This window comes from Marmota monax, unplaced genomic scaffold, assembly GCF_021218885.2.
Source record: "Marmota monax isolate L192 unplaced genomic scaffold, Marmota_monax_Labrador192_F-V1.1 WCK01_AAM20220418_F8-fsc00127, whole genome shotgun sequence".
NCBI classification, from domain to species: domain Eukaryota; kingdom Metazoa; phylum Chordata; class Mammalia; order Rodentia; family Sciuridae; genus Marmota; species Marmota monax.
In genome coordinates this window covers 4,299,762-4,315,718 of record NW_026692894.1, presented here as the reverse complement: position 1 = coordinate 4,315,718, position 15,957 = coordinate 4,299,762, and the positions used below count along the sequence as shown (strand labels likewise).

The window sequence follows — 15,957 nt, the reverse complement described above, 5'->3', positions numbered from 1 at the left end:
TTTCCTTGTTTTTTGGTATGATTTCTTATGAAAAAATCAGTTTAGTTTTTGAAAATTTGGAAAATTACTGGTTTAGTGTTTGTAACACTAAAAAAGGTGAGGTAGGGAATTGGTTATTTTGAATTGGGTTAATATATTAATTGGGAAGGCACAACAGAAATGAAATCAGTTCATATTACTGGTTATCCAAAATTTGTTTTCATTTTCCTCACGACTTTTTGAATCCTAGGGGCACTGATTTTTACTCCCGACCTTCAACTCTGGTATAGGTGTACCTTTCTTCATTATTTCTTAGAATAAGCTGTTAAGTAGTTCTGGTAGCTCCTGAACAGGTGGAAGAACTTCTTGCCTACCTGTTAATTGTAGGTAAAGGCATTCCTGTCAGCATTGTTGCAAACAATAAACCCATAAGGTTTTAAAATGTCTTTAAAGACATTTGAAGTGTTTTTACTTCTTGACTTTAAGTTTAGAAGAAAGTAGGGAAAAGGAAGAGTTCTATTTTAATTGTATGTAAAGCCTGTATTTTTGGAATATGTTTCAGCACAGTAGTTCTTATAATTGTTCATATGATTGAAATGATATGTGGGTGTTTTGAGGCATTAATGATGTAATTTTATTTCTGTTCAGTCTTTCATATCAAAGGATACTCTAAAAATCTAGGAAGAGCTGAAAAATCAGTATGTGTGTTTTAAAGTATTTAATTTAGAGGTAACATATTTTAGGATGTGGTAGAAAGAGCAGTGAGCCTCTTTTGTACGGACTGTTGGTTGGATAGTGTATAGAACTGGGTTGCTGTTGGTGTGGAATGGTATAGTCATTGCATGATCTTTTTGCCTTGTTTTTGAGATTTAAATACATACATATATAAACTAATTGAAATTAATTATTTTAGGAGTGTATTTTTTATGCATATTTGCTGAATTCTTTTGCTTTGAAGGTATTCCTGCTCCATTGTGGAAACTCTAGAAATGTTTTAATTCTGTGCTTGCAGGGATTACTGCCTGGTTATTAATATTTGTATATTTGTGCAAGTACTAAATGTATGAGAAAGTTTTGTTTAGGTGTACAATAATATACATTTATAAAAGATATTTCTTGAAAATTCGACAATGGGAATAATGGTGATTGTATTGTTTATCCGGAGTATGTACAAATCATACCACTTCTTTTGAGGAGAGCAGCATTACTTCATTGGTATTTTCCCTGGGCTTTTGTGTGTGGGGGAATTCCTTAGTGCAGTGTTCTCATTTGTTAGTCTGTAGATATTTAATATGAATTTAATTACTATGGAAATTAATTATTTTCTCTGTTCCTGGTATGTAGATAGTTTCTTGAAATTTTGAAATGTCAAGAGGAAGGAATAACTTCAAGCTGTTAGATTTGGAAATTAGTTTCTGAAAAATATTTGTCCTGGTCTGGTTGGTTGGGGTTTCTCAGAGTGGCAAGGAAGAGGAGACAGTAACCATAGGCATGGAGTGAGAGATAAACATGGGCCATGATTTGCTTCCTTTACTGCATTGACTTCCAATCATAGTGTTTCTGATGAAGTTCTTAGGTAGCTGGAAAGTGTCTCATTGTTGCTGCAGGACAGCCCACTGCTCCAGAAAACCCTTTCCCATCTTTGTGTATTAATCCTACAGTCTTTGATGTGTTTGGGTTGATTTCAGCCCTTTTGTGCCTGAAATAAGTGTCCTTGTTGGTTACAGCTGGAGTCAGGAACCTCTCATGCCCAGCTCATAAGTAGTTGACTGTTTAAGTAAACTATTCTTCATGTAAATCCATGTGGCCTGTGTAACTGTTTTTATGTTGTTGTTGTTTTTTTTTTTTTAAAGTACACCTTGAAGGAATTAGTAATGGGTGAGATAAGATAGTAGAGAAGAGCAGATTGGGACCACGTTGCTCAGAATTATATTTTTTGGTGGTAGGATGCTTCATAGATTATTTCTTTGGTCCAGCAAGAATAGTCTTCTTTTCCACCTCTGATTTTCATTCCAAATACAAAAGTGGATTTTTGGGTTGGGGGGGCATGTGGAGGGATTGATTTTAGGAAGTGAGGGAGATTGAGTGGAATTGTATTTATTATCCTTGACATCCTGATGGACTTATATACTATGAGCAATTACTTACTTCTTAGGGTTATAAAATGAAATTTTTTTTCTGCTTTATTTCTAAGAAATAAAACCAGCACCCAGCTAAATTAACTTAGTAATCAAGGTCCTTCAGTGTATGTACTGTTTTGCATGTAGTTAGTGAATACTTTAAAAGAATATTCAAATAGTTGGGATGAATGAGCATGCTTCTTCTCAATAATAAATTCATTAAAAGATAATCTTGACCTGTTACATATCGTTCAGAATATGAGTTTGGATATGAAATAATAGAAAGCACTTGGAACTAGACATATTTGATATTTAATTTTTTTGAACTAATATTGTGTTTTTGTTGGGAAAATCTGAAGATGGTTTAGAACTTTTGAGGGGGCTGTATAGTAGGCTGTGCATGGGGAACAAACCATTAGTGCTACACTTGGATGTATTCCTAGGATTAAAAGCAAAATCTTTTTTTTGTGTATTTGGCTTAATAGTTCACAAGCTTTTAGAGTTTGTGAGATTGTGCAGGTACGAGTTAGGTCAATAAAGCATTTACTCAGATGAGATACCTCACCTCCTTTCTGGGTATAAAAGACAAGTGAATAGGAAAAAAGCCATTAAAGGATTTAGTTTTTAAAATATAGCAACAAAACACATACTCTGCCCATGTTACTTTAAGCTTCATATTTCAAAACTACATCCACAGCTTTAGATGTAAACCCTCCGGTAGCTACATGGTGTAAACCAGTGAATTTCTCCTCTGCTTTTTCCTATTGCATCAGCTGGGATGCTGAGCAGTTCTTTTTGGTCTAAAAATTACTTTGTTCTGGAACTGAAAAAGAAATGTTCTAGTTTACTGTGTTCTAATCCCAAACAATAGAATAACTTGTTAATAGAGTGCAGTAAGAATCTTTTATTATAGGTGCTCCAGCGTTGACTACACCAAGTTGCTTGAAATCTGAAGGTCAAGCTGGAACATCCTTAAGGGGGAGGATAGCTCCTGTGAACTAAAAATTTTAAAGAAGTTAAAAATTTGTCTATATTATAAGTTTAGAGAAAACATTGTCTAAAATTATTTATTCAGAACTTGGATTCAGGTATGTCTTATGCTTTACAAACAACTTTCATAAAGGATATATTTAATAATGGACAGTTTTTAAAAGCAGTATAGTCCTGGATCATAAATTATTGTTCCATTATATATGTTTTAAAAAGTTCATTATTAGATTCCTTACTTTTGTGTGCTAAGGCCTCATAAAAACTAGTCTGCAAAGGAAGGCTGAGATTATGATGGCCTTCAAATTAAAAAGCTGGGTAAGTGGCTGGCAAGACTGTCAATCATTATTAATGCCATTATTAATGCTAGATTTGATGGCCTTTTCTGTCTTTTCTGCTTAGGCCAATAGGAGGTAGGATTGCTGCTAGAGAGAGCGAGGCTATTAGCTCTGGGCCAGATACTGTTTTCAGATCTCCGTGGGTAGAAAGTACCTGCTATGTGGATTTTTTTGTACATAGTAATAGAACACTAAAAATAAGAGTTTTTAGTCTTTGAAGTCTTCAGAGATTTTTGCTACTAGCTTTATAGGGTTTGAAAACAGTGGCAATTTTGAGAGAACAAGGAATTTTAAGGATGGGGGTTGGGACAAAGGTAGTTTTGAAGACTAGTTAGAATTTCAAAAATTGTAGATTTTTTTTCTCTCCTTTAAAAAAACATTCCCTTGCATGCTAATATATGGTAAAAAGCACCATGAGTTTAAAAAGCCCCCTTGATAATCACATGAAGACTGCCTGATGGTTTGTACAAGTAGTTTGTGTCAGGACAGTTTTATTCTACTGATGTTATGACATAATATGCCCAGTGTTGAATTCTCCATATTCTTTTTTTTTAATCTCCATATTCTTCAAGTATGGCAAGTGCTAAGATAGCTGTGATATTAGGGTGCTTTTCAAGTAAGCGGCCAGTTGTGTGGCCAGGTTAGGGGTAGTGGGGAGCTGGTGGAATTTTACTGTAGGAACTGTGTTAATGAAAGCGTTACTCTTTGTGTGTTATTTAAGCAGTCCAACCTCTATGAAAGAAAATGACCAACAGTGACCTTGGGTTAAGTATGCTAATTGCAGTTGCAGTGATTTTCATGTCAGTAAAGGGACAGGCCAGATTAAGCCCTTAACCCTAGGCTCTTCAGATTCTGCTTATTGGTGGGGACAGTGGTCAAATCAGAAGCCTGATATAACCTTCCCATTCTCTTCCTTCTTCCTTTGCCCATGGACAGAATACTTGTTAAGGTTAGGGCTTCTAGGGCTAGGTGGGATTTCTCTGATGTTTGAGAGGAGAATTGCATTGGAAAGTATGTTTTTCTGAATTAGTTTGGGGCAGTGTAGGGCAGTGGGTGGTGGTAGTCATTCACACTATTCTTCTCTGGAGAAGGAAAACAAAGACACTAGCCTCACTGGTCTGTAAACCCATCCCACTGCCCCCATTTGTTTCCTAGTGAGTTTATATTTTTATCTCCCTATTTGATATGAGAGGTGAGGGGGCTGGGATTAGATTAGCCCAGCTTCTGGTCTGGGCCACATGTAAAGATGAAAAAGAGCAATAATTGGCCAGTTCTGTTGGCATTTCTGATAAGAAATGCTGTGTGTCTATATTTGTTCAATGTGGGACTTTGAAATTTTCTTTGTGTTTTTCTTGTAAACATTTACTCCTGCTTAGGACAGTCCAGTGATTGCTTAATGTTTCATTAGCACTGGGCAGCATATGGTTATATTTCAAACATCTTAAAGTTCTGGTTCATAAATCAGTAATATGAGTTACAAAGAGCACAATCAGTATATGTGTTAGCTTTTTGTTGCTGTGACCCAAAATACCTGACCAAAACAATATAGAGTAGAAAAGTTGTTTTTTGGTTCACAGTCACAGTCAGAGGTTTAGTCCATGGTCAGCCGATTTTATTGCTCTGGGCCCAAGGGTGTGGTGAAGGATTGCTGTTCCCCTTGGTAGCCCAATGATAAGAAGAGCAACAACATCAACAAACAAAGGGGATGGGGCAGCAGGAAAGACAAACCCTTTCAACACATGACCCAGGGACTCACCTCCACCTGCCTACAGTTGCTACCCAGTTAGTTCATTTCAACTAGAATGGACTGATTAAGTTACAGCTTTTAATATAGGAATATTTAGAGGTAACATCACTGGACACCATATCTCCAAACCTAACAGTGAACAAAGCACATCTGGAGGGCTCGTGCATTCTGGTATAATTGTATTTCATTGTACCAGAAGTTTTACTTGTCACTGTGAAGAAAATTTAACATTGAATTTTTCTTTTCTTCCTAATCTCTCTCTCTTTGTTGATAGTATAGAAAGTACCCAGTTCACAAAGTAGTTATGTTTACAGATATTTAAAAATAGTTAAGTCTTTAGAAATCTACCCTATATCTAAGTAATGTACCTCTTCTCCCATCCACCAAAGTCATTCATGATGTTCAGGAGATTACCAGGCCTTGCAACCATTTGAGGAGGAGTTTCTAAAGATACAGTCATCCTTTGTAGAGAAAACTTGGGTCACCAAGAGTTCTAGGGCCTTTCAAGCTCCTGTGTACAGAAAACGATCTAGAGTTTTGGAATATGTGTAGCTCTTCTAATAGAAATTGATTTTGGACTTTATCACATTAACTGGAGGAGTGTTTAGAATGATTTTGTTATTGTTTGGGACCAATAGAGCTTTACAAGTGATTGAAAATGAAGTATGTCCTAATTCACAAAAATGAGGATTGGTAGTAGGTAAGGTTGCTGTGTCCTTTGAGAGATTGTTGGCATAAAGTTCTGTTATGGCTTTGAACTCTAGACTAAGATGTCTGCAAAGTTTCTCAGTTGTGCCATTTAACTGAGAAGGCAAGGTTACCAGCAAGCAAATTAGATTGTCCAGTCATTCCAAGTATGTTGTGAAGTCATGCTGAAGAATACTTTTGTTAGAGATGTGAATGAAGGAAAAAAAAAAATCAGTGGATTCCTCAAGCAATTTCAACTTAGGAGAACATTTATTATGCTTCAGTCATTCCAGCTTTTCCCAGGTAGTAATAGTGTCCAAATAATATGTGAATTTTTGGAAAGGAATTTTGACTTCATGTTATTTCTTTTGAGTTTTAATTATTCCAACATTGACATCTTTTCTCAAAATGTCTTGAAGTGTGTATGGGAGGGGGTAACTCTTATAGTCTGTATTCAGGGCCTGAAAACTATTTTTTGTGGTGACCAGGCATCTTTTGGAGCTTGGATATGCCTTTGGGTGGGAAAAATGACTACTATGTTTTTTTGAGACAAGATTAAGGGAAGAAATGTTAGGTGGTCATCAATTTAAAGAATACTTAAGGTCTATACAAAGGTAACTGTAGAAAAATGAAAAGAGCCAGTGGTGTGTCCAAAGACTGTGTACTTGTAAGACTTGTATGACTTTGTTTTCCTCATATATGAAACCAAAAGTCTTATCTACCTAAAAAATTGATAGGAAAAATCAGTAGAGACTTAAGCGCTTGGGTCACTGTCATATATATGCTAATTCCTTAACAATTTATAAATGTTGATCTGAAGACAATTTTGAAGAATTCCAACCTTAATTTTGAGTAATGGTCTTTATTTCCAGAATACCTTTCTTAAGATTACTTTTTAAAAACAAATTAAATTGTGCATAGTTTATTTAAAAAAAAAAGAAAGGAAGAAAAATAAGTTATAATTCTGAGCAAAGCAACTGAACAGATGTTTAAAGAATGTGTCGATATTCAGCCTTAACTATTGCAACCAAGCTAACTAGATGACAGGGAAACCAGTGCTAGGTTTAAACTGATGAGTAATGTGATCTCAGAGAAATCACTTAAATAGCTCTGGACTTCGCTTCCCTGTCTGTATAGTTAGAAGGTTAAACTTGATGTGTTAGAACACAGCCTAGTTGTTTGAATGGCTGAATCCTAAAATAGTATTAGTTGTTTGGGCAGGACAAGTGATTTATGTTCAGTAGAGATCTTCCACATTCTGCATTGATCGCTTCAGCACACTTTTGCTCAGAAAAGCCATATTACCTTTTAAAAATTTAAGAAAGCAATTTAGTACACATACATATAAGTGTCCATATGATACCACCGGTGATGAGTTCTGCTTCCTCACGTGTTGAAGTTTGAATATTAGAGAAGCACGCCTAGGCAAGCATATATAGCAGGGTTTTTAAAAAGGGGTAACAGAGACTTCCCCCTGGAGGGAGAAGGGGGCCATAGCTAGTATCCTGGTATCCCAAGAATCAAGGTGTTTTTATATGTATGTCCTAGGCTTCCTTTGTTCTCCTGCCCTTTTCCCCTTATCTTTCTCCTTACTGCTTAACTGACTAGGCATTTGACTAGGCCTAGGAAATGCTCTGTGGGATGGCTAAAAGGTGGGAAATAGGTGGGCTGAAAAGGGGGAAGGGCAGGATGGAGTAGCCAAGGACACATTAATTAACAGCCTTGTAGCTTCTTGTGGGGAGGGGCAATTCCTGGGACAGGTTATCTTAATAACTGGTCGGAGCAGGGGGAGGTCCTTGATGAGGGTGAAGGAAGAGCTTTGAAGGAATTAACATTGGCCTTTTCCAACCTGACTCGATTTACCTATCTATACTGACTAATTCTGGCTTCACATACATATGCTAAAAGTGAGAATTCCATGTTTTGTATATTAAAGTCAAGAGCTGTTGATTGTATATTATGCTTCTATTCCTTAATCTGGTAACATATTATTTAATCAGTGAAAATTATAAAGCATAAATTGTGTTTTAATGAAGTAGGAATGTGGCAATGTGGAAAAAGTGCTTTGGCTTTTCTTTTAAATGTCATTCTTGGTATTCGTTTTGTTCTTGGATTTGAAAGCAGTGAAATTTCAGAGTAATGGAAGTAATTCTCTTGTAAGAGTGAGCAAGAACTATTCTCAGTTTAAAAGAAATGTATTTTTTATTCTTGGCATTTTGAACATTTGTATTAAATATGTAATCATCATGACTTTCTTATCTAAAGCATTCACTTTACATCAGGATTATTAAAGAAATGTATTTTAAATAAGCTAACCTTAACGTATATTATGAAAAAAGTTCAAACAAACTGGAACTAAATATGTTGGGATGATCTTGTGATAAAAAGGGGAAAAAGCCCAAACAAACCAAACCTGTCTTATGATGGTATTCCTTAATGGGAAGAGTCTTGTCAAGGCTACCCCAATACCAGTAAAATTGTATTTTAGTTTGTTTTTTTATTTAGATTGGGGAACTCTACTTGATGCTTGATGAAGCTCCCATAAGTATACCATGTATGCTCTTAGCTGTTTAAAAAAATGTGATCTCCTTATTTAGTGGTTAGCTGTTTAATCAGTGAGTTAATCTAATTAGACTGTGAAGATATTTGTTGGAATACCAACTATATTTTTTGGACAAGTTCATTTTGCTACTGTTGGAAGAAGTGGATTATGGAATCTGGATTATTTTTTAAGCAATTAATGTATAGGCTTTTGGAAAACAAATGGTTTTGACAAACAGATTTATAAAGTTGTGCTATTCAATTGCAGCTGTGCTTCTTATTATGTTGATATTTCTACTTGTATGTTCTCATCTATCTATGTACAGTACTAAGAAGGCATTTGTAAACTCTTCTTCCTGTATGTATTCTTAATTTACTGAAAAGAAAAAAAAAAACAATAAAGTGAAACTATAAGTTAAGGTCTTAATTGTGTTATATATTCCTGGTAAAATATAATTTACTTGTAGTTTCAGCTCTCATATATTAAGAGTATGGTTAAAAATTTTTACAGATTGTGATAGAAAAAGTTTTTTTTTTTAAAAAAGAATATATTTTTTATTTGTACATGGACACAATACATTTATCTATTTATATGTGGTGCTGAGGATCGAACCCAGGGCCTCACATGTGCTAGGTGAGTGCTCTACCACTGAGCCACAACCCCAGCCCCAGAAAAAGAGGTTTTAATTGATGGATTTAAAAATAGTATATTATTGGTAGGGGGATAGAAATTCATTGGATTAACAGGGTAATGAAGGGAAGGGAGGGGGAATGGGATTAGGAAAGACAGTAGAATGAATATAATAACTTTTCATTATTTATATATGAATACACGATCAATGTAACTCCACATCATGTTCAACCACAAGAATGGGATCATAATTAGAATATTATACTCCATGTATGTATAATGTCTCAGAATATACTGTACTGTTATTTGTAGCTAAAAAGAACAAATTAAAAAAATAAAAAATAGTATCCCATTGTACATTGTTTAAATTTCTTCAAAGCCAGACTTGCAAGTTTGAATGACATAGCTTAATCTCTGATACTGTAATAGATCAGCTCTACTGAGCTCCAAACTAGTTTAATGAAGTCAGATAATATTGTATTCTAAAGAGAATTAGCATCTGAAATGTAGTTGTATAAGTATGGCATTATCAGTTGGAATGCATAATGCTTCAATCATTTATGCTTTATTCTTTTAGAGTTTAATTTTTCCTTGTCATTTGGATTGAATTTTCCTGTTAGACTTCTCTTTTTCTTTTTCCATAGTGCTCTGGGATCCTTGGAATTTCATAATTAGGAAATCAAAATGCAATTCTCCAGATTAGTTTTTACTTCAATTAAATTTCACCTGGTATGTCTTATTATTTGCAGGAAAGGTTACCTTTAAAATAGGTAAGGATGTAAGAGGACTTGTATATACTGTGTTCTCTTAGATGTTGCTGAGTCCCTGGTTGTTTTGGCTATAAGTGACTTAGAACCACCTAAAAATTATCTAAACAAATCCTTTTCTACTATGCAATGGTCTTCTTTTTAAGAAGAAATTTTAATTCATTGCAGGCTTACAGTTTATAAAATAGAATAAAAATGCTATGAGCAATGTAAAATTAACATAAAGTTTCTGAATACTTGTTCTTTGTTTTTTTTTTTTTTTGTACTTAACCTCATTGTAGATGGGTAACATTTTGCGGACTGGCCGAACTCCATGGACTACCCTTTTGAATAGCATGAGCTTAAGCCATATAGTCATTTATTATTTCACTTCACAAGAAGTCTGAATTTGGCAGTTCTAGGGTGGGTTCAGTAGTTCTATAATTTGTACTTTGCTTGCCCTTCCCATAGGGCTGCAGTTTTCCAAACCCCTGTACCCCCATCTGAAGCAGAAGGAGGGAAAAAAGGGATCTTTCTCTTTTCTCAGTTTTCTATATCATTAAGGAATAAAGCTCTCCCCAGTAATTCTTCTGCCCCTTCACATCTTTAGAAAACTTCAATTTATTTTTCAGAACTGGGTCATGTAGCCACATTTACATATATTGTTGGCAAAGAGGAATAATGGGATTAATATCTCCCCTGGTTCTGTGCCTAGGGCCTCCAAAAGAAAATAGGGATTTTGTTAGTGAGGAGGAAGGAGAGTGACTGGGTATGTTACCAATAGTGTCTGCTACACTGAGAAGTGAGGGTCATTTTGAGCATTTCAGATGTTGAATTTAATAACTCATTGTGTTATAATTTCGAAAGGCATAAGAAGGTGAGAAGAAAACAGTAAATGCATTATCCTGTGAGACCTAATGTCCTTGTTATTGGACTGTGGATTCCTGTTGGTGAATCTGGAATTTGCCTTGGGCATTGATGCTATATAGTGCTTGACTACAGTTAGAGTGTTTTTGATTCGAATCATGATTTAATAACTAGCCAGGCTTCAATTAGTTTGAAAAGATTGACAATTATTATTCTTCCTTGATATATAACTTTTATTGTGATATATATATATATATATATATATATATTTACTACTTTCAGATGTATATTTAATTTTTTATGAACTACACAGTATATATTTTAAGCAGTGATTTATTTTTATTTTTTTCTCCCTGATTACTTTTGCATCGGTATTAGACCAGGAAAATTATTGGGCATGTTAGGACATGTTCTATCAATCATCTTCAGGGTATTTCTCATGATAATTCATTTGAACAACTAGGCCTTGCATCTTGTTATGTGACTGCTTGCATTTAGCACTCAATTCTTACTTTTAGACAGGAAGAAAATGGGAAAAAATGGGTAAAAAAAAATATGAGTAGCTGCTTATAATAGCAAGAATCATTTTAGTTTTTTTTTTTTTTTTTGTATTTATATCCCAGCTGGCAACACATACAAGCATTGCTTTGTTGGAATCATTCTGAAATTGATAATTTTCAGTGAGAATTCACACATGTACATTTATTATCCTTTCCCAGTTAACAATTTGTTTAATGAATGTGCACTTTAGTTTTTAAGTAAGTAGCACCTCAGTTTGAATCCCTACTTAGTTAACTCTTTGAGATACTTAAATTAGTAATCCCTCCTTGCTGATACGTGGATTTTTGGGTCTTTATTGAGAAGGAGTAAAATGTGAATGGAAAGAGCATAAAAAGTTTGAGATCCAGGAGCCTTTAGCTTTCTCATTCTGACTCTGTTATTGAATACCTGAATGGCTATGAAGAAGGCCCTTCCCCATTTGAGATATAGTGGTCTTTCTGTAACGAGTTATTATTCTTCCTCACTGTATTACTTTGTGGATAGAATTAAGTTGTGGTTAATCTTTTTTTTAGTGATACGAGGGATCAAACCTAGGGCCTTGTACATACTAGGCAAGTGCTCTACAACTGAGCTGTATCCTTAGCCCTAAATTGTGGGATACTCTTAAAAGATTTCAAATATCAACTACATTGATATGTATTACTGTCATCAAAGTTTTATGAAGTAAGCAGATACAAAGCATCTGAAGTATGTCCAAACTAACACCATGAGGTTTGTTATAATTTTTGCTAATTTACAAAGTAATGTCATTATATCAGCTTCTTTTTAAGATAAGTCCTGGTATTGTGTAGTTCCTGAGAATTTGATTATCAACATATGGAATAGCAGATTCTTCTAAATTCAGTTTTTATTTTGAAACCATATCTTAATGGTTTATCCTGCTTTCCAATATCTGAAAGATCACCCCAGGAATGGCTTCAGTCAAATGACAGAGCTGGCATCTCCAACCATTACATTAGTATTTCCATAAAAGCATTGAATAACAAGCAGAAACTGTCATAATCAACTTTTGTCAGAATTCTGGAAAAATAGTCAAGAGGGTTATAACAACAGCTAGTCAAACATTTTCATCACCACAAAACAGAAACAAACAATAATCCTCTGTACTTTAGCTATCACTTCCCTAGACTCACTCTTCAACCCTGCAGTTCCTGTGACTACTTTCTGTCTCTGAATTTCCCTCTTCTGGACAATTCAGAAATCATAAGAATATGTGGCCTTTTGGGGCTGGGGTTGTGGCTCAGCGGCAGAGTGCTTGCCTTGCATGTGTGAGGCACTGGGTTCGATCCTCAGCACCACATACATACATACATACATACATAAAACCATGAAGCAGAAGCACTTCCCAACTCATGTATCTCAATTACCAAGACCAGACAGATACCAAAAGAAACTACATACAAATCCATCTTTCTGGGATATGGATGCAAAAATTACCAACAAAATGTTAGTAAACCAAATAAGCAATATATAAAAAGAATTGTAATCATGACTAGATGGGATTATCCCAGGTGTCTAAAGTTGTTTAATATCCAAAAGTAAATTATTGTAGTACATCTTATCAAAAGAATATAAACCCCAAATCATATGATTATCTCAGTAGACGCAAAGTTTATGATAAAAATTCAACACCATTTCATGATAAAAACACCCAACAAAGTAGGAGTAGAAGGAAACTTCCTCAGTGTGATAAAAGGTGTCTGGGTATAAATTTTTGTGATTACTGTTATTTTACGACGGTCTGCCTTCTGGTGATTTACAGAATTTCATGTATCATGTGATTATCTTCTCTTTCAATATCTCTAACTCTTATGTCATAATGTACTTTTGCCTTTCCATGTGTTATAAAACCCCTATTATATTGTTATTAGTTTTGCTTTCAGCAGTCATCTTTGAAAGGGTGTGTGTAATTAGAAAAGTTTGTTTATTTACATAGTCACCCTTTTCCCAGTGCTTATCACTCTTTGTAGGTTCATATTTCCATGAGATATATTTTGCCTACTCCTATTTGATTTTTTGGATATCTTCCAAGTCTACTTAACTTTTTTTGTATTTTTAATTTTTTTAGTTTAGTTGGACACAATACTTTCATTTTATTTATTTTTGTGTGGTGCTGAGGATTGAACCCAGTGCCTTACACTTGCTAGGCAAGTGCTCTATCACTGAGCCACAACCCCAGCAGCGCCACCCCCTCCCCCCAATCCCCACATTTAACTTTTTGAACATATGGAATAGTTAAAATAATTTAATGTCTTTGATTACTGTCCTATCACTTCCAGATTAGTTGTGACTGATTTGATTTTTCTTATCATTCTGGATCATATTTTCCTGTTTCTTTGCATTCCTGTTAAAATTTTTGAGTATCTATTAGACATTGTGAATTTTACCGTTTTGGGTGATGGATATTTTTGTGTTCATATAAATATTTCTGAGCTTTATTTTGATAGGTAAGTTTTTCTGAAAGGGTTCAGTCATTTCATGTCTTCATTTTGTTAGACTGTACCAGATCAGTATTCAGTCTAGGGTTCTTTTATTCTAGTACTGAGGCAGTTCTTTTCTGAGTCCTCTACCCAGGGTCCTATGGATTATGAGGTTTTTCAATCCAGTTGATAGGAGCAGGCACTATTCTAGGCTCTGTGTGAATAATGGCTGTTTCTTGTAGATCTCTCCAGTAGTTCTTTGACCTTCCTCACATGTGCACACTAATAATTGCTGACCTGAACATGTATAGAGGGCTCTCTGTGGATCACCAGAGTTCTTTGTGTTGCTTTCTCACGTCCTCTAACTGCCTTGCAAACTCTAGCTGTTTTGACCTCCTTGTCCTCTTAACTCTTCTTCAACCTATAGGAGAGATTGGCTTCATTGGATCTGCCTGTTGGTGCTGTGCCCTGGATATTCTTAGTAAAGTGGGGAAATCATAAGTCTCCTTTATTGTTTGCTATCTTATTGATCAGTGACCTTCATTTTCTGTTGTTCAGTAGTTTGAACAAAATATATTTCCCATATATTTTGTTGATTTTTGACATTTTTGTTTGAGATAGTAGAGTAAATCCGGTTTATTGTTATCCATGGTAGTTGAACTTGGATGTCCTTATATTTCATTTTTTTTGTGTGTGTGAAATTAAATAGCATGCTTTAGAAAATTATATACCTGTGAGTATATATGTTTCAATGAACTATCATAAATTTAATTCTTATGTAACCATTGCTCAGAACATAAAATTGAATATAATATGCATTGTCAAAGCCCACTGTTTTATACTCTCCCAAGTGTGACTTTTTTGGGGCAGGGGGTGGAGTGGGGTTCCGGGGGTTGAACTCAGGGGCACTGAGCCACATCCCCAGCCCTATTTTGTATTTTATTTAGAGACAGGACCTCACAGAGTTGCTTAGCACCTCACCATTGCTGAGGCTGGCTTTGAAGTTGCAAACCACCCCCCAACCCCCCCCAAACTGCTGGGATTACAGGCGTGTGCCACCACGCCTGGCCCAAGTCTGACTTCTTTTAATTAATATTGTGAGATTATTCACATTGTTGAATACAGCTATATTTAATTTATTTCCATTGCTATTTATCTGCCCCATTCTAGGAATATACCAGTTTGTTTTTTCGTTTTATTATTGCTGGGCCTCTGTATTATATACTGTGAACATTCATGTATGTGAGTGCCATGTTTTGTTGGGTGTGTAACTAGGGATAATAAGTCATAAGTTTCTCTATCACCTAGTTTAATAGATGATGAACTGATTTCCAAAATTGTACTTATGATTTCTACTTGTTTCACTTTCTTGCCTGTCCTTCATATTGTAGATCTTTTTAATATTAATAATTTCCTTGATGGCATCATATTATATTACCATTTTGATTTATATTTTCCTGATTATTTTTTTCTGTATGTTTAAAATATTCTCATGATTTATTTAAAATCTTTGCCTTTTTTCTTTTGGTTGTTTATTTTCTCATAGATTTGTTGCAGTAGGATATATTAAGGATATTAGCACTTAGGTGTTAACAGACTTTTTTTTTTCATAATCTATGGTGGTTTACTTTTTCACTCCATTAATTATGTCCTTCAGTGAAGTGATGTTCTTAATTTTGGTGTAGTTCAGTATAGCAATTTTGTATGATCTATACTTTATGCATTTTATGTATTTCGACTAAGAAATCTAAACTGTGTTTTATAATACATTTTTCCTCTTTGATATTTAGTAGGTATATTCTTTTGCTTTCCATAGTTAGATATACATTCTTCCTGGAATTAATTGTTATGTGAGATGTAGGGAAAAGGTTAATTATGGGTGTTCAGTGGGCCAACACCATTTATTTATTGAGAAGACCTTCTTTCTTCCAGTGCTTTGCAATAACACCATTCTTGTAAAACAAATGTCCATGCATATGGTCTGATTTGGGTTTTTCTATTCTAGTACTTTAATTTGTCTATATTCATTCCAGTACAAACTGTTTAGTTATATTGTAGCTTTACAGTTTACAACTACAGATATCTGAGAGTAAGTTTGCCAATTTTTTAATTTTAATTTTTATTTTTAAAGAGCAGTGTTAGGCTTACAACAGAATTGAGCAGAAGGTACAAGGAGTCCCATACACCTGTCCTTACTTTTGCACAGCCTCCCTTACTGTCAATATCCTGTACTAGAGCAGTACATTTGAATGAGCTTATACTTACATATCATCACTCAGAGTCCATCATTTACATTAGGGTTCATTGTTGGTGTTGTACATTCCATGGGTTTG

At 34.8% G+C, this 15,957-nt stretch overlaps 1 protein-coding gene across 3 annotated transcripts in view; it reads left to right on the top strand.

Moving 5' to 3' along the window:
- The window catches only part of Zfand3 (zinc finger AN1-type containing 3), a 316,019-nt gene that overhangs the window by 46,769 nt on the left and 253,293 nt on the right, over nt 1-15,957 (top strand). The window lies entirely within an intron of this gene.